The sequence below is a fragment of the Thunnus thynnus genome, chromosome 14, assembly GCF_963924715.1.
Source record: "Thunnus thynnus chromosome 14, fThuThy2.1, whole genome shotgun sequence".
NCBI classification, from domain to species: Eukaryota; Metazoa; Chordata; class Actinopteri; order Scombriformes; family Scombridae; genus Thunnus; species Thunnus thynnus.
The window spans coordinates 9166087-9186404 of NC_089530.1; the positions used below are offsets into that span (position 1 = coordinate 9166087).

The 20318-nt window shown below is 43.1% G+C and overlaps 1 protein-coding gene across 7 annotated transcripts in view; it reads left to right on the forward strand.

Annotated features, from left to right (window-relative positions):
• Positions 1–20318, forward strand: part of sipa1l2 (signal induced proliferation associated 1 like 2) — an 87122-nt gene that overhangs the window by 379 nt on the left and 66425 nt on the right. The window lies entirely within an intron of this gene.

Sequence of the window (20318 nt, forward strand, 5' to 3'; positions counted from 1 at the left end):
CCAAGTGTGTGTTTTTTTTAATCTTCAGCATGAAACAACAACAACGTAAAAAGTAGGGCTGCAGCTAAAAGTGAGGAGCGTTACACACACACATACACACACAGCGAGAGTAGCGAGGCATGGAAACTCACTGGTACATCAATGGTAATAGTCAACACAAAGGATAAAGTTACTTTCAGGCACCGGGGCAGATGTAATTTGAGCGACAAACATTAAAGAGCAAAAGGATATGTTTCAGGCAGTAACCTATATATAGCCTATATATGTGTCTAACCATTTAAATGTAAGGTATGAGCTCTGTTCACTGACTGCTTGACTCGTTTTTGTTTGTTTTATTTAGCATTAACCTCACCTGTAGACGAAATTCAATGCACAATACATTTAATTTTACATGCATGTTCCTGAAGGACTATTACTTCATGTTATATGTTAAATCAAATAAATGCTATCATACGCTGACGTCATATTTTCGGGTGATGTGTGTGTGTGCGTGCTGAGGGACTAATTGGACTGGATTTGCACGGAAATATTTTTGAATGAATTTGTTTAGTGGAGTGCTTCCATGAAACGGTGGGGGGCGATAAAGGTATCATTGTCCAACTGGTCATGGTTAATAAAGCCTTCACATGCCCACAGTAGGTGAACCACAGACTTACAGGTCATATTTCACTGTTCTGTGGAGCCCAGAATGAATATGCATTTATTTACACTATGTAAATAAGGATTAAAGCAATCACTTGTACACTGCTTTTGTATTTATATATTTATTTGAGGTATCTTTACTTTTTTGTAGCAGTGGGAGCTTGTCAGACAAAGAACAATTTCCCCTAACATCAGAGTTGTTTGGATTCTCCATGACTAATATCTGGCAGTCTGCTTGTACACAGCATGTACAATCTTGCCTCATCGCTGGCTGCTCCTGTGACCCATTCAACATAGTGTGTACTGTATACTCCTCTGGGAGAGTAAACAAGTGAAATATTGTTTGCCTTCCAGCACCATATCCTTTGCTGTCTTCCTGTAGGAAGTTTATCCTCCACAATAGCTAAGTTCCCAATAAAAGGAAATAAATAGGTCTATTCCTCTGCTGGTGGCTAGCTGCAGACACAACAACAAGGTGCTCTTGAGCGTAAATGTAAGTTTCCATTGCTTAATTCTCAGTACCTTGGATTTATGTTCTTGTGGCTTCACAGTTCCCATCAGAACAGATCAAGCATAAAGAGTTTCTCAGCTCCTGGAGCGTTCAAATCAATAAGACACCATTATTTTTCACAGGGTTTTATGGCTGGGAAAGATTAGTTTTCCATGGAGCTGTGCTAAACTAAGTAGGCACAGGAATGTTTTAAGATGGCTCCAGTATGTTCATGGCCGAGTATAACATTTAATATATTTTCCTTTAACATTAAGAATGTTTGGCTTAACTCCAGCTGTCATATGTCTGTACATCAGGGAGGCAATTTTTCAACTGACCATTCTCCTGAACAGGCATGATGTGGATGTGAATAATGTGCTATTATTGTGCACAAAAACGTAAAAAAAAAACTGCTAATTTTGTAAATTATTAGTTAGCCTATTTTTATCAGTTAGCCTATTTTCCCTTTGAGCTTGGATTCATGGATTTGCTCCTTATATAGTTGACCACAATACTTCAATTTAGAGTGTTTCGCTTGATTCCTGACATGGTGAATTTTCTGTTGGAAAATGTGTTTTGGTTCCATTGCTGAAGGGGGAGGTAGATGAAAGACAGATTAAAAACAAGATCTTCCCTAATGTAGATGAAAATGAGGCTGTCTAGGTACCCTGTCCTGCCCGCTGCCAGCAGCACACTCCTAGAAGGAGACCCATTCAGCAGCTATGATAATGACAGTGCCAGGAAAGTCTTTCAATCTTAGTTTGAATAGAGATCTATTTCATTCTGCCATTAATAGGGTGTGGAGATGGCCCTGAAGAAGAAATATGTTCTCATCTATTTCTAACAGCGCCTTCTGCATGAATAACCAGACAATGGGTAATTGAGCCGGATAGATATGTCTTTCAAAATAAAGTTATGTGCACAATGTGTACTCAGCTGAACAATAAGGCACCTGTCAGGTTTTGGCAGAGAAACGGCTTCCTGTGACATGCCCACAGGCCGTATCCAGTTGTTATCATTGCAGAGCTGTTTAGGATGTCTTCTGGCCTGGAGGGCTTGGAGACGCCCCACTAGAGTTTCAACAGTTATGTGTTTGTAACACAGAATTTGCCTGTAAAGATATTACCATAACACAGAGGTGTTTGGATGTTTTCTGTAGGCATAGGAAATTACTTAACAATAACGGCTGATTTCTGGCTTCTTATTGCACCACTCCCCCTGCAGCACCTGACACCTGTCTCCTGGTCTTTCCCCTTGTTTGTCTCTGTTCCCACGTTGCTTTGCTGCTGGTGTTCTGACTAGTCATGATTTTGAGAAGAGGGGGGAAAAAAAGACTTAGAAGCAGGCCACGTTTTTTAGGGGTGATGTATTTCTCTTCATTGTACCAGAGAAGCATGCCAAACCATGTGGTGCCCCCTCCCCCTTTCCAACAGATCCCACACCCCCACGCATGTGACGAGGATCAGGAAACCTGGTCTGGTCTGGGCCGGCTGACCGGCTGGCTGGCCAGGAGTCACAATAGGCCTCCCCGACCAAATCCTGTTGCTTCAAAACCAACCAACCAGCAGACAGGGGATCACATGCTGCCTGCTCCTGTTGTGAGAGCCAGACTTTCTCCTCGTCTTTTTTTGTCAGCCTTTGTTTTGGTTGCAGTCTGGATTTATGGAAGGATTTAAGCCCACTCATCACTGTCAGGGAAAGCACAGATGCCGTCATTAGGTTGATGTTTTTTAATGAATTGATCTCGTGTTCCACCACAGGTCTGTCTGTGATGGATGTGGGTGGTTTACTGAGCAATGATCATCATGTGTACATTGTAGAGAAAGATTGGAAATAGGAAAATGACGTTCCTACGAAGGAGTCAAGACCTTTTGAATTGGGGTATCAATTAAATTTGTAACACTGATGATCAATTAGAGCCCTAGAACAATCTGCCTCATCAGTGCCCGCTATACTACCCATTCATTAAATATATAAAGTAACAATAAACCCTCCCATGTTATTCTAAGAGGAAGGATGAAACACGTTTACCAAAGGATCTTGACACACTCACTCCTCTAAGGTCAGTGTGTTGAGTTCTCTTAGGGTCATCTATCATCTCTCTCTGCACATTATACGACTCCTCATGTGCAATCAGTGTAATGGCATCTGCATGTTTTTTAACAGCTTGTTCAGGCACTGGCGTATGTCAGCATGCATCTCAGGGAACCACAGGAAGATACCACAGTAAGCCTTCACAGCACTGTATTTCCACTCTTTACATGATACGCAGAAACAAGATGTTATGGCCTGTGGTGTGTGAGCCCTCGTGTGCTGCTTTTCTTGTTTATTTATTTGTGTCTAGTAGGTGTATCGTTGGTTAATTTGACTTGACTGATGCGGTTAAGCCTCACGGTAGATAGTGTAGATTAGAAACAGATGGATGGATGTTTGGTCAGATGTAATGCCTGCCATTTAAAGGCATTCACCAGGGGATTTCTCTATTGTGCTTTGCGTGTTTTTAAAGAGAAATGAATACGTTGAACATTTTCATGGCTATCATGTTCACAGGTTTGTGAATGGTAAATTAGTAAAAAAAATTAGCTAAAATAGCTTTTACATTAGCCTTTCCCTTGTGTCTTGTACATCTTGTTTCTGCTCTCTTCTGTAATTTCCCACCCTCTCACCACTCATACAGTGGCTTGCTGTCGTGCCAAGCACATTTGAGTGAAAAAGTGGTGCTGTGGCCGGAGGGTAAGCTGCTGGATGGAGCAGATGGTATAATGACAGAAGTCAAATGCTGATCGCCCCATTGCTAGTGAGGACCCTGTCAACCTCTGGTGACACACAGCTGAGCTTCTGAAGGACTGAGGAAGAGGTTGGATGTGGGGGCAAAGGGGGAGGTTAAAGGTTTGAGCCCTCCGATGACCGACTTTGCCGTCACTGCCTGCTCATGCATAGGTAGACTGTTAATGGAAGGAGGGATGAGATGAGATTAGGCATCTGATAACTGCAGCCAGAGCAATGAATGATTTATGTTTCACTAATCACTTTATCCTCGTTACAGCTGTTTTGAAGCCTTTTGTTGCAGGGCGAATGGCGAATAAGCGACGACATATTGCGTTATATCCATACATTAGATATTATTACTGTCTCACCGGTCATGAAAACATCATCACATGACCAGCTTACACCAGCTTGTACCTTACTGTTTAACTGTGACCTTTTGAAACCACACATGATTTTCAGGACTAAGCTCACATCTACACACACGACTGACAGACGGATCTACATATGATCTTTACTGTATGGTGGTGGGTAACAGATGTAGCCCTGACAGTAAACACAGATGTAACTATCAGATATGTTTCCATCTGAAAGAAAATCATTAATCCCAATGATAAGCCTTTTGATCTTCGGATACAATGGTGAAATGTAGGTCATCACAGTTTATTAAAGAGGACCATCGTCATCATTATTGCTGAAGATTTTGATCTTGTTGCCATTTACCCGCATCGGTTAATGGTGCATCTATATCTGCAGCTTGATCATAAAGCCAAATTGAGGCAAACCACAACCTTCAATTTTTGCACTAAATCTATTACTCTTGTTGCTAGTGTGAGTAAACATAGTAGTTGATCCTTTCACTGCAAATTCTACGGACTGGTCAGCAGTGCAAATACCACTTGTGTGAGCTGTGAGCATGGGAGGATCACTCTTTGTTTCACCAAGCCAATTATTTAACAATGTCACTCCACAAAACATCATGTTCATGCATTATGGATTTGCAATAGTCAAGCATATAGGAAAATGTGTCTTGCCAAGACGAATTATGTCTGCACCTCCTGTTCCCTTAGGAACTCATTAGTGTCCATATCAGGAATGTTGGGGGAAAAGGCCACTGAAAGTCGCAGACCCTCCCTACATGTTTTGTCTACATGTCTGTCCCTGTGTCACAATGGAGTGAATGAGTGCTGGCCAGTCATTAACCCGATGGCCGCTGAGTCCAAGGACCAGTCGTGACCCACGGGGTTAACTTTGTCTGTGTTCCCCTCAGCGGGCCCAGACAATCGGGACAACTGACCTCTCTGGTCACAGCCAGCCTCCAATGGGAGATAAGAAGGGATTTGGTGTGCATACCTCCTTCTTACTGTAGCGAAAAAGAAAGGGCCTGTCTGAATAGGCAGACGGGAGTGGGTGTAGGTGATACACCCAGTGTCCAGACAGCATGCCTCTCTGTCTCTGTGTCTGTTCATTCATTGAATATCACCTTGGTGTAGATGAACTCCAAACTCCAAGGTGATATTCGAACTCCAAAATGGCCGATATTACATACAAAAGAGGTATGAAATAATACATAATGAAATCAAATAATCATATGAACAAATAGAGGAAAATATGTATAAATCAATAAAGTGAGAAATAATTTACTAAACTAGTGAAACACAACCCATTATTATGCAACATTATAGCACCTGTATTAGTTTGATTCAATGTGTTGCCACTTGTTTCCATCCTGTCTCCCTTTAGTCAATCACATGCCAATAAGAATGATGAAATGATGAGCGGATGGATTTATCTCACAGTTTATTGGATCATTCATGTATTTTACTGTATTTTACTTGGAATCCTGATTGGAAATCCTGGTTTGAAGTCATCACATGTTGGTTAATACTAACTGAACCTCCCTGTGCAAACATCTGCGCCCTTGAGTGTCAAATTGACCCGAGGTAAACCAAGGAGCAAACAGCCATCGGATGAGTTGTTTTAAAGCATAAAAGTACGCCGACGTGTTTCTGATAGAGGTTGATTGTAATTAACAACTCAAATAGAGCAGATCCGTGACAGATGTGCCATAAAGTGCTCAGCTTTAGTGTGTGTGTGTATGTGTGTGTATGTGTGTGTGTGTGTGAACCATTGAGGCATTGCTGCTGGAGCCAGTATCCTTCACTTAACCTCACCAGTGCACTGCAGTGCTTCCACGATGTCATTGAGTGTGAGGTTGTGCAGGAATTCAGTTCAGCTGGATGATTTCAATAGATATTACACTGAACACTGAGACTTTAAGAATATAACAAGGATCCGAACAGCCAACTGAGGTGACATAGAGGTAGTGTATAAGTGTAGCTGAATAACACCGCTCTGTTGTTTGCTAGAGGCTGATTTGTATTATTGTGAGTTGGCCTCTTCTGCTTTGTGCACAGCACTGTGAGGAATGTGTGTGAACGTTTCAGCGTATCAGCCTTTTTAACAGGAAGGAACTTTCTCCTAAACAGTCCTTTATCAATTGTGAGAAAGTGTCTGTTTTTTTTTGTTTTTTTTTTGGCTCCTTTCATGTTGCCAGCTCTCTGACATGAGACAAATGAGAAAAGTCTAGTCATGGTCTGTAGTCTGTCATTGTGTTTTTAGAAGCGCTTACGAAACATATTGGGAGGAGGATATTATTCTTGTTTGTGTTTCCACTGGTCCATAAATCAGATGATAATGAGCTTAGTTTACTGAACGTGTGGTTTATTCTGGAAATCCCAGAACTATAACAAAACTTGGAGCATTTGCAGTTTTATTTTCACTAAGAATCTGAAAGTGGTGAAAGAACATTCTGATTGTGTTATTCTTTAATTTGACAGCAAATGTCCGATAAAAGAAATTAGAGGCATTACGACATTCTTTCAAGAACTTTTTTTTTCATTTCCTAGAGTTTCGTTTTTGGGTAAAATAAACATTATACTGCTGTCGATATCCTTGAAAGATATTTCGTCTCTTGTAGTTCTGTCCAGAATGTACTTTTGAATTATGCACACCATTAAACTAGGACATTACTATGTAGCCTTTGTATCCACTTACTGAAGCACAAAAATGCCTCTACATGATGTTGCCTTTGGCCTATTCTTGTAACTTGCTGTTAGCAAAGATGTAGGAGTCTGTGACTATTTTAGACAAGCCTGAGATACTGGGGTTACTGGTGTGTATGGGAAACCCTTTTACACAAAGTGGAAGGGAAGGCTAAAGCGGAGAGGAGCTGAACTGTGCAGGGCTGGCGGTCGGCCTGGCCTTGCCTTGTACTTGGGGCTGCAGCGGCGGTATGATGTGTTTAAGGAGCACTGGCTCAGCCAAGCAGAGCTAATTCGAAGCTAGAGTAGTATATTCCATCTCACTTGTTTTTTTTTTTTTTTTCTCTTTCTTTGCAACATCATTTTGACTAGCCTTCCTTTTATGCGATTTGTAAAGGCTGTTGACGAAAGATAATGATCTGGAGTGACAGTGGCCTGATTTTTTTTTTTCTTTTTTCCTGCTTCTGTAATCGTGCTGTCTGTCAATGTGGAGGAGATCAACTGCTCCCTTCCTCCCCTCCACTGAAGTGTATTGAAAGCTGTTGTGGATGTTTGGAGGTTAGCCACAGGGGGTGGGACACTGTGGGATCCAGAGCCAGAGGGCCAGCACATTTGACACTGAATGCTAGTCTTTATATGGGTTTACTGCCTTAAAAGAAGAGGGAGGAAAGGAAAAGGAGATTACATAACGCATTCAGGCAAACAGTGTCCCAGACACTATGTTAGAATCCTAACAAGAGGTCTTTGTATAAGTAATTCTTACAATGCCTAGCAGCTACAGTGTGTGTTCATTCAGTGCTTACCTTCTCTGGGCTATGTTTACTGGAAGCCTGTGGAAGCTCTCTGAAATGTAAACAGGACTGTAGGGCCACATACAGTTCAGCACTGAGCTGAACAGACCCTGAGCCAAAACACAACGAAACACATAACTGCTGGATAGGTGCTGTGTATCTGACCACAGGAGCAGCTGTGTAATTACACTGTACTTGTTCTCATCTATCTCAAGATAATCTGTGTTTAGATGGAGCACACAAACACCAAAGGTCAGAGGTCAAAGAAAGCCTCCAACTTGTTGATGGATTTACTTTGTAATATATTTACTTTAGTATACTTGCGGGAATTCGAAAGTTTGTTTTTTCTTCCTCCACAAGTGATAACTTCCTGGCCTGCAGTTTTTGTCATGCGCATGTACACATAAAACTTCAATAATTAAATGTACACATGCCCGTAATTGATATTTCTCCAGCACAAATCTAGCTGTGTAAACCAGATTGCTTTCAACCCCCTTCCCCGATTAAAGAAACAGAGTTCCTCATTTACATGACTCTAAAAAAATCAGGTTACTGCCGAAAGCCAACAATAATCAGGTTACTGAAGTGCATGTAAACGCACTGATTCTCATCGGGTCACACATGAGGATCCTTTCTCTCAGGTGGTGACATTTGACATTTTCTGGGGGAGTGTAAAGAGAGAAATGATTGTAGGTTAATTGTTTCCTGTCATTTTGTTTAATTTTCACTGAAAGGCCCTCTGAGTCTCAGGTCCCTGAGGAGACTTCTTGCATTTCCCCAGACTCTTCTCGAACAGAGCTTATTCCCTGGTAAGTCTATACTGCTCTGTTTGTTGACTTCGCGAATTTCCGCTGCACTATAGCTTTGTCACCTCAGCGTTTTTGTTGTTGTGCTGCAGAGTCAACAACATGCCCGTGGCTAGATTTATAATGTGTTGTGTGATGGGTTTGCAAACTGCTTGTGATAGATCCTGAAAAAGACACACACTTAGCTATGAGCCTCTGCTTGAAGATTTTTCCCCAGGGAGTCCCATTCTGGAAAACGGTGGTTGTTATTGATTTTAGTATTGAATTGTATTACTGTCTGCACTGTTTCAGGGGTGACACTAAAGGGAATTCAAATATTTCATATTTCTGAGGTGGTGTTTCAAGGTCAGATGCAAATATTACCCATTAGACTTCAATTAAAGAGCTCTCTGTATCTCTTATTAGCAGGCAGGTTGACACACACACACACACACACATAATTATAGCAGTGGCCTGTGGGTGTCATCCACCTTATCAAACCCTGCTGGATATAACACTGCGTTTGCAATCTACCAAAATGAAAGCAAGACTTTGCATGAGTCATTCCGCCGTGTTGGTGACCCCGAGAGCAAGTTGTACAGCTGCCAGCGCCTGGTGCTTTCTCCGAATGCTGCCATCTTGGTGACATTCTTCTGAGCCTGCTGCAGTTTAGAGATAAGGATGTGAGGAATAAGGAAATCTGTGTTTATTTGGGATGCTTTTGTAAAGTCTGGCCAGCTCTGTGATTAAGGACAGACACTTTCCTGCGCACATGTTTCATCTTGTGCCTGATCTCTGCTTGAGTGAGGTGGAAGTACATTAAAGAATCTAACTCCGGCTTCTTTTTTTATGTCATTCTGAATTGCATAAATATTAATACAAGGAGACGTCCAAGTCCATTCACCAGTGAGTTATCTTAGGAGAAAACGCTGCCTTATGCTGTAGAACCGTACTCCTTATGACTGTTGGGACATTTGTTTTTTTATCCATCCCCCATGCTAGCACTACCCTCCCCCCCCCCTTCATAAGATCACCTCATCAGATCGTTGGTCTCGATCGGATCTAAAGGTCAAAGGTCACTTGATCAGTGGGGGCCCTCACGTCGGGTCGGATCAGTGCACTTGGCTCCTGGTGGAAGGGATGAATTCATCCGCACTTATCTCCCTGGACACTTTCCCCCCATTTAGCATTCAGGAAGGGGGATGGTAAGATGGTAGTGTAACGAGGTGGGAACAAGAATAGAGAGATATGGAAGCAAAAAGAGAGCAAGGGCATTCACAACGCTTCCTCCTCTCAGCGCGCTTTTTATGGTTTATGTGCAGTCTGCATGCGTGTATACACAGATATTTAGGAGGGGATAATAATGACCCGTTGACTGGAGGAATGGGATGTGGGTATCTTTGGTTGGAGTGTGGGTTTTTTTTGTTGTTGATGGCAGCTGACTCCTCTCTAAATCAGTGAGATCAAGGATGTGCTGATGAGTGGTATGAGAGAGGGGAGCGCAGTATTTCCCCCTGATGCTTTGGTATCTTTTTTTTTTTTTTAAGGGAACCTGTCTGTGTCTGTGCATGTTAGACTGCGAGCATTTGCGTGCATTTATGTGCGAGTGCACGTGTGTGGGTGGCTCTCAGTGGGAGGTTAGTCTTTGACACCCTTTTAGATGCCACACCTCCCTTAAACACACCCACCGCATGCCATGCCAGCTGCAGCTGTTGTGCCTCAATGCTAGAGATGTAGAAAATTCCTCTCACTCTGCAATTAGAGCTGCAGATTGCTGAATAGCACACATTGCAATGTCCTAAAATTGCACTTGGTCGCCTTTCTACTCCCAAGAACACTGAGTAAATAGAAACTGATGAGAGCGAATCATGAATAAACTGGCCCGGTTTGTCTCCGAGTTGACAGATTGTGTTTTGTGCAAGCTGCTCCTTGTGATGTGCTGTTACCCCGGTTAAAGAAACCAAAGGGTGGAAAAAGGCCTCATTGATGGGGTGGGTTTCTCACGCCTGACTGAGAATGTTCGCTTTCCATCGAGTCAAGTGGTGCATTGTGATCTCAACCAAAGAAATGCAAATATATAGAACAGATGTACTACTTTTTGCCCGTTTGTCGGCAGGAGTAATCCCTCACTCTGGTGGAGATTGTGTAGGGTGCACTCTGGGTGCAAGCCTAAAGTGTTAACAAGGGGAAATCATGTCACCATGGCACATGTGATGGCCGCCTGCCTTTCAGGGCCTTTTCTCAATAAGGCTAGATGCTCAGGAGAGATAAATGGAGGCTTTTGTGGCCTTTGCCAGAGGGAGAACTACACAATGCGGGACACACACAGCGCAAGGTCTTTTCCAGAGAAAACAGCTAAAAGCAGCATTTCTGCAGCCCCTCCTCCGTTTTCTATTTCACTCACTCCTTCACTTTCTCCTGTCTCTCACTCTTACTCACTTCCCGATTCCTTTCCTCCTCCGTGAGAACTGAACCTTACTCCCATAATGTTTTTTAATAAACGGGCTGAGGGAATGGAAATAACTCGGACCATTTCCCATTGCTTCCCTCTACCCACTCTCCCCCCACTAGCAGTCTCTTTACAGGGCTGTGGACAGTACTTAAGCACACTTCCTTTAATGATGCACAGTGTTTTACACTGCTCTGAGCACTAGCAAAGTACACATTTAAGGCATACTCATACACCCTGGACACGGCAGCCTCAATATAGCTGTGCTACTTCTACATCATCAGGTATTAGGCTCCTCCACTACCACGACTGCTTTGAACAGGATGGAGGTCAAATTGGCCTGCCGCCTGGGATTTAAAGTACCACTGCACATCCTTCAACATGGCCAGGAGACACTGGCTCAGAATTACTAGCTATTGTACTCCTCTTTCACTATAACCTACAGTATCATTTCTTGTTATTCAGCACCTCTCCTTTCATTCTCCTTTTCAGTCATTTTTGCCTCTATGTAGCCATTAATTCTCAGTCCCTATCTTTCCACTCTCCATTTGTCTTTTCTCATTTCCTCTCCTTCCCCCTTTGTGACTTTTGGCATATTGTTGTCTAACTGTCATGGTGTGGCTGCTGTCTGGGGTTTTACATGTACATTTGCATGTCGGTTGTTGCCTACATCTGCAGGCCATCCTGCTAGGACTGGGCAATCTCTCATGTGGGTGGCTGCCCTGGGAACAGATGTTTTTGATGCCACTTGTAGGGAAAAGGCTTTGAAAGTGACTCGATAAAAGAGATGCCAGCTGCATGACAAACCAGGGCCGCCTAGTTCTCAGGAACTGTATCAGAGCCACTTCTCACTGCGCTGTGGAAACATGGCCTGTGGAGAATAAGAAAAGTTTTCACTTAATCAGACTGTTCCCTTTGGAGAACTTCATTAATTACAAGAGGAAGTTGCTGTAGTGGAACATATGCTCCAGATGGCCACGGACATGATGCTATTTCTTGTTGTTATTGTTTTATTTTTTGTATTTAGATTCATTTTTTCTATTTTTTTTTCTTCAGATCTTCGCCGGGCATACCTACAGTATGTCAACAGGTTGATGCGTTTATGAATATACCCCTTGTCAGACTGCTTGTTTGTTTGTAGTGGTGCCTTCCATTTCTCTAGTCAGCCATGTTGCAGGCATCTGGCATCCTCTGTGGTCATCTGAAAGCACTGGCAACACAGCCCATGCTGCTGTCCTGCTGTTAACGGTATGGCTTCCAGTGTCAACTTTCCTTTGCTTCCTGCCTGCCTGCCTGCTACCTCTGGACACATCCATCGTGCAGCACCCTAATCTGGCATCTAGCTCACTCTCCCCTGCCAAACTTCCAATGAAAAGCAGCTCTCTGGCCAGTGATTATTATTCACGTGCTAATTTTAGCCCCTGCAATCGTCTAAAACCCTTATTATCTGCCCTATGGATGAAGCACGTCATCTGTGCTGCACACAAATGTGCTGAGCCGGAACCATTGGTGTCTGCCAACTTTTGCCAAAGTATAGTTTGTAGGTTGTTGTGGTAATGCTGGTACTCTGCCTCAGGGGTTTCTTACAGATCTTAATCATATGTTCATTGGTAATGACAGAGCATGTGAAAAACTTCAAAATATAAACAAGATATCCAAACATGCCTTTGGCAATGTTGTAGTGTTCAAAAATGTATTCATTAGTCAGCTGTGCAGTGTGATTACAGTAACACAATCAAAGTTTAATTTTTTTTAATAGGCCCAAAGAGGTCATCGTGTAGTAATTCAAAAGAAAATAAGACTGCGTTTAATCATCTCTGAAGCCCTCCGATTTTTTTTTTGCGACCCTTTGGCAGGCCTTGACCACAGTCGAATCACTGATTTGAAATATGTGTGTGATATTCTCTTGCATGTGTGAGATCACCTCTTTCACATGTTCTTTATAGATTACAGATTTTGTCGAAAATTTTCATTATATTGCTTCATGTTGCCTGAAACTCAACAATGCTTCTTTCCCTATATTCACCGGAGCACCGCTCATCTCTGTGCTGCTCCCTGCTCCTCTCTCCTTTCCCTCCCTCAACTTTCTGTCTTTGTTCTGAAGGGAGGTCTGCTGTCACTCATGGCTGTCATGTGCAGAAAAAGTTGCCTAGCAACAATGTAGAGGGATGCGAGCCACTGTTTACTCTCCACCCCCTCACCTCATGTGCCCACTACCCCCTTCTCTTTCACTCTCTTCTTCTGTCGCAGAGATGGAGTGGCATGGGAGGACAGTGGAGGCAGCTCAGCCTCCTGCTCTCTGATGAATTCAGACAACAGATACAGAACAAACTGAGAGGAGGAGAGAAGGTGGGGAGAGAGATGAGGATGGCGGAGGAGGGGGGGGGGCAGATAGAGGGAGAAGTGACATTCAGAGATGCTGTGTCTGCCTGTTGCCTGCCAGCTGCTATTCCTCCCTTCCTCTCCGCAGGAGGAACAGGCCATTTCCCTAAACAGCTCCTCACCCGCTCTGCATAACTAAGGAGAAACTTGTCTTACCACAGCATGCCATTATCAGCAGGACTAAAAATACTGGACAGCAAATGTATCACATGCCTGGCTATCGTCACAGCCTCGTGAAAGAGAGCTCAATCTAAGCGGATACAGGTGCCTTACGTTCTCTGTGGATTATTAAATGTCCCCTGGTGGAAGCAATCAGGCAAAAGCCTTTGTTCCTTACCACATTATGCTGTTTTAACTTGTTTAGTACTATAATTACGTAGCAAGCCCCAATGGCTTCCACACTACCCTGTTGAGTTTGGTTGTCTTTTCAGGTTGACCGTAGCATGAAAAGAATCAGCCTCAAGGTTGTTTTCCTGAAAAAATAAACTCCACTACAGAGACAATAAAGGATCGCTTTGCTAGAAATTGCTTAGACAATGTCTTGTGTATATTTAGAAGGATCTGACTCATTTTGGACAGGTAAAGAAGAACACTTTTGACAGTACTATTGTCCTATTGTCGTCTTCTATCTAACCCTATCTCCAATATGATGGTAAAAATGGCACCAAAATCATCTCTGAAGGGTCTAAAGGTTCTGCTCAATGCTCAATTGATATCACTCTCATATCTGTCCATTAAACGTGGAAACTGCAGCCAGGAGATGGTTATCTTATGTAGCATAAAGACTGGGACAAGGGGAAACAGCTGGCCTGGGTCTGTCCAAAAGTAACAAAACTGCCCAACAGAGCAAAACTTGATACTTAACATGTTTAAATCTAATTTTCTTTAATTTGTACAAAAACAGAAGTGTTAAAACAAAGAGTTGTGGTTTTACAGGGGATTATGTGTGGGAATATTTTTTGGTAAGGCACAGTGACCTCCTCTCCTCTTCTCTGCTGGGAATCATAGTATGTTAAGTAATCACAGATAATTAACATTAGCCCATTCAAGTATGCAGCCAAACCTTTCATTACTCCAAAGCAGATACATATCAAAGTTTCTGAAAAAAAATATAACTCTTAGTCACGACAGAGAAAAACTTTTATGAATCAACAAAAAAAACTGTGTTTACATTTCTATGTGAGTGAAAGAAATTAAGTGTGGCTGTTTGTTGCCTATTGACCAAATTCCCAAAAACTATGTTTATTTCTTTAGATCAGTCAAAACTTTTTGTGAAGCGTTTGAAAGACGAGCTGTTAGGAGCGCCTTGGTAGCCAAATGGTTACTGTGCATGCCACATAAATGCATTGTCCCTGGTTTGATTCCAGCCAACCCTTGTTGCATGTCATACCCATCTCTTTCTCTTCCCTTGTTTCCTGTCAGCCTCTTCAGTGCCCACTATCCAATAAAGGCAAAAATGTCAAAATAAAAAACAAAAAAAAGAAAGATGAGCTGTTAAAGATGTTTTTTTAGCGTTTGTGAATGTGGGTCGTTCTGTATGTGTATCCGTTTCTGTAATGACTACCCTTGGTATGTAAATTACCCATCAGACCCGGTCGTCCATGTGCAAATGAGCAGTGTTTGTGGGTTTGTGTGTTTCTCCACAGGCCCTGCTGCACATGTGTGTAGGCTGATGAATAGTTTGTCTGTTTGCTGGGATGCAGTGACAAGAACTCTTAAGTGTTACCTCCTGGGGCTTCCCACTCTTCAAATAAAACTCTTTCCTTCCCCTCAACTTAAATCAAAGCTGAGAAACCTGCCTGCAGAGGCTGGATCAAAGCTTAATGTGGCACAAAGACCTGTACTTGCTGCCATTCATTCAGCTTGATTAAAAAGTCTGTCATTTCCTGCTATTAACATGCTCCTACCTCCAACCAGAAACAGACAGAGCAAAGCAGTCATCAGGAAGTGGTTGGAATGACACTGTTTTAGTGTTTTTTCCAATTAAGTTCAGTGAAACTCAATTATGTTGCACTATACAAGAGGAGAAATATATCATCAAAACTCAATTACCTCAGAGTTGTTCTTTATTTAGCCTTTATGTGTCCAGGGAAGGTTGACTTCCTCAGAAATAACTTACCTCATATACAGTAAACATATGTAAGGTGCCACTCAGAAATCAGAAGTGCTTGTCGGACAGTCCAAAGGCTTTGGAAACCCTGTTGCCACACACCTTCCCAACGTTGCAATTGGAAAGGGCTGTAATTTCTGTAACTTTCTGAAAGCGACAATCCGACGTTCACACCCAGCTCTCATAGCTACTGGTGAGATTTGCGGAGGTGAGAGAGTTGACAGGGTTTAAACTTCTCTCTTACACAACTATTTCATTGCGTGTGAATAACTGAATGCAACACTATGAATGTTGTGCAAGAGAGACTGTCTGAATATGTGCATTGTTACCACCTTTTTAAACAAATATTGTCTTGTCCCTCTCTATGATGGCCTGCTTTTCACGGCCGTGTGGAAAAGCTATAAACAATTTTGACTTTTGACATGTTTGGACGACACGTCATACCAACCAGGTCTTTTCTAGCGTAAACTGGCACTTACTCACATTCATACCCAATGGTTGCTCAGCACTGCAGTGTTCTAGCGTCGGCCATCCAACAGCTCCTCTGCAGCAGTTGGTGATTAAAAGTGCCTTGCTCAGTGGTGCCTCAGCCGTTGTTTAATCCTTCTCCACAACCAAATTTAACTGGCTGATGTAGAGATTTAAACCATAAACCTTACACGAGTATGAGTTCCTAACCTCCTCATTGGGGCTGTGATACAATGCACTGACCTCAAACAACTGGCATCAACAAACACCAACTGATCAAATACTGTGTGGTGTGTTTGAATGCAATTTGTTTCAGAAGATATATCAGTCAGTCTGTTGTTACTAGTTCTCTGAGATCAGCTTGGCATGTGTAGGTCTGCAGCTGTTTGCGATGGAGCACCGGAGAGTAGCACCCTGCAGAGATGACGTCCTGTTTTCATACACTCCTACGTTGTCTTACTTGCTCTGAGAACCATTACAGCCTCTCCATACTCTGCCTGCCCCCCTGTCTCTTGCTCTGGCTTCTGCCGAATGTAAAAAATATGCAAGTTCAGCATATGGCATATGGATAGAGGGATTATCAGTTTTGAAAGACAATCCCCCTCTTCGGTTGTGTGTTTCTCCCCTTATCTCAGTGTGTTTAAGGTGGTCATGGTTGCTGGCTCTGTTTGTCAGGGAGACCTTTGTACCAGGCTGTAGTTCATAGGACAGCGCATGGATAAATGGATTCCTTCATCTCCCGCGGCTCCAAATGTCAGCCATCGCAAGGAACTTGGAAGGTCACAAGCTTGACCTGGTCATCTTTTCTCGGGAACAATAGCCTTTCCCCCCTTTTTTTCCCCCCCTCTTTTTTTCTCGTCCTTCCTGTCAGGCAGAGGAGCGCTGAATGTCACGGTCCACCCCCTCCCAACAACCACCAACACCCTGCAGTTTTTTCTCCCCCCACCCAGCACAGCCACCTACTTTTCCTTACATATGCTAATGTTGCAGTCTCATTCAGCTGTTGGTGGCTTTGTCACAGGGGGAGGGAGAGGGTTGTGTGCATTAAGGGGCAGCTGTATGCATTTTGCTAAATTGACTCCCCGATGGCAGACAGACTTGTCTTTATTTTACTTTCTCCTTCTTTTTCCTCAATCTTTCTCCGTTTTCTTCTCAAACTAGTTATTGGATAAAGGAGCAGAGGAGCGAGTTGTGGCGCTGTTGTCTATTTCAGAGCCTTTCTGTTGTGAAGTGTGGTGGATTTTCTCTCTCCCTTGTGTTTTCGGGTAGCTTGTACTCAACAAGTGGCTGATGGATTTAATGCAGTTGGATAGCATCTCCACAGTGGGCTCATTACCGCAGTGGCACATGGAGCTTTGTGTCCTCTCCTTTTAGGATTTATGGCTCTAATGAAAAAGGACTCTCTTAATCAGGTAAGCATGGCAACGATTGATATCTAATGTTGGCCTTTCATGCAGTGGCCTCATAGGAAAAGGTGTTAAGGCTAAAAAACGCATGTAGACTTGAATTTGCAGAATAAGCATTGTATAAGGAGAAGGAGGTCTTATTTTGAGACAAAGGTATGTATGAGTTGTCTAGCCTGTGGTGTCTATCAGTGGAAGAATTTGTGAGTGTGTTTCTGGCAGAGGCAGCACAGAAGGTTCTTGCGAGGTGAATAAATTAGTGATTCATCTGTGTACCCCTGTCCTCCCTACAGTCATCTTCCCCTCACATCCTCTGGTTGACTAAACTTTATTCTGTGTCAGCTGTGGTGCTTCCAGCTGCTGCCCTGAAGTCCAAAATGTCTCTCGTACGCCAGATTTCTGTCAGCAACACCAGGCCAAGTGTGAAAAACAAACTCTGAAAAGAGAATACCACTAAAGTGACTAAGAGGAGGAAGAGATGTTCCATGGCACTGACGCACACTGAGATCGCTCTGCCGGTCAGCATGTATAAATTCTGTTCCCTGGATGAAGTTTGTGAATGTGTTTGTGCGTCAGTGTGTTGTTTCTCAATCTTAACAGTTTAGTACAGTTTACCTACATCCCTCCGCTGCTGCACTGTTTCTCATTGATAATGTGACTGACCTCAGCAGAGGAGCAGAGTGAGCAATCTTCTCAGAGCTTTCAATCTGATCTCCTCACAGCTCTGTTAACGGCTTACCTTTTTGCGAAATGAGAGCGCCCTTGTCACCATTTCTCTCCTCTCCTTGTTTTCTTTCTCTCCTTTCCTGAGAGTGCACGCCGCTGACAGGCTGTCATTGGTATGGAGGTAGCTGGGTAAGCAGCAGGCTGCTGGGAAGTGGCAGAGGGGGGGGATGTGTGCTGATGGAAATAGGTGGTGGTTTTATTCTGGAGGCCTGCTGGGCCACATCAACCCTGCACGTCCCTTTCTGTCTCCCCACAGCAGTGAAGGCCGGTGTGGCTAGGCCCGCTTCGGGGGACAGATGGTCCATTTTGGAGTGGGGCCACAGCACAGTGCTCTCTGTTCGTGGGGCTCCGCTGGAGCAGCCAAGAACAAACACGGTCTCCTTCTGTTGGGAACATACAGGAGCTTCAGTCTACGAGACCTGATTAGACTGGGAGTGACATCTAAAACTATGCATGGGTGTGATATTAGATCTAGTTGTTACATAATGTAAACTGACATACTAAGTGATTTGTGATAGCGCTGCTACGCACATTTCGAATAACACCATGTTCCGTTAGTCATATAAGTCTGTGTTCATTGATTTCGAAACAGAATTGGAAATCTCTGTACTTTATCCGTAGCCAAGTTTATGTCGCTTAAATCTTTTACCTTAGTGCATTGAGGGTTGGGTCTCTGTTACGGCGGTAGTTGTGCTTTGTTCTCACGTGAATAAACAGGGAAAATCTGTTGTCCTGTCTATTTTAATTCTCAGATCACCCTGAAACAACTAAAGGACAATGGCAGTGTGCTGCCTGGCAGGCGCTGGGCAGATAGCCAGCTGGCAGGGCAACAGGGTAGAAGACTCCCATTTTCAGTGGAGCCAGGAGGAGGCCTGCCTCTCTCCTGCACTACCTACTGACAGTACTACCACTATGGTGCTGTTTAATATGAGACAAACCACAAGCTCAGTCCAACTTAAGAACAGGAGCTCTTTTCTTTTAAAAACATACCTTTCCCACATAGCTGGGCTCCACACCTTGTCAATCTGATTATTTGAAGCTACCATGACTGTGGTTAAGCTCCCACTTGATGGATTGCTGTTAGTAATTATGTTAATCTTGGCAAGAAAAGGTCGTCATACCAGAGCTGTAGTAGTAATTTTATTTTATCAATGGCTGTCATCTTAATGCGTTATCTGGCTTTGGAATTTAGAAATAGTGGAGCTGATGCACAGGTTGTCATGTTTGAATTAGTAATACTGTTATTAATGACGTGATGGATGAAATGCTGAAAAAGCATTAGCTTAGTTGCAACCAAGTGATAAGGGTCAGATCTCTTAAAGCCCTTTGAAAAGCTCTGTTATGGATATTTAATGAGGATATAGCATGCCAAAACACTACATGGTGATTGTTTTAGAAGCACCAATGCTACTTTTGCTTTAAAACATACTGTGGTTCCTCACAATACAATCAATCCCTTTGAAAGACTAAATTGATGTTTCCAGAGAAATCAAGATGAAAGATATGTGCAGTCATGTTGTCTGGATCAGTATGCACATAATTGGATTTACCTTGACTCTGCTTTCTTCTACTTCACTGGCTTATACACACAATCATGGTGTTTCAAACTACTCTCTTCTGGCAGACCCTTTCTTTGTCTGTAGCAGAGCATATGGTAGATATTATGAGATTTGAATGTGCGCAGGAAATGAAAAGAATTTACCATTTGGAGTTTCTGTTGGGTAAATACTTGCTGTTCCCTGAACCAAGTGAAATGGAGTCAGATCACGGGTGACCCCTGCGCTTTAGACTCAGCTGTAGCCAGCACATTCCAGATGGAGCTACTGCTAGCACAAAGCAGAGCAGACTCAGGGGTACACTGGTGTAGGAAAACAGACTTGTTCATGTTACCTGCCTCCATGATAAGACAACAGCTAGAAATAACTACCAGTCCAGACCACAAAGTCCATGGCAAAGCAAACAGCTATCTTTTGTTTAATTTTACGCGTGAGAGCATAAATGTTGACAGATGAGGTGTGGCGAGATGACTGTTGGAGGGCAGTGACCTCGGGTTAGTGTTGTAGCCGCAGGAGTAGATATCAGACAGCGCGGATCATAACATACTGTAGCTGTCTATCCTCTTGTATTCCAGCTGTTGTATGTCTTGGAGAGTGGAATTTTGCTGATCAATTTTTCTCCAGGGTTTTGGGAGTGTTGAAGTATGATTCCAGTATGAAACAACTTCCTTTTTGCACAGATTCCTGTCTAGTCTGCTAGATTCAA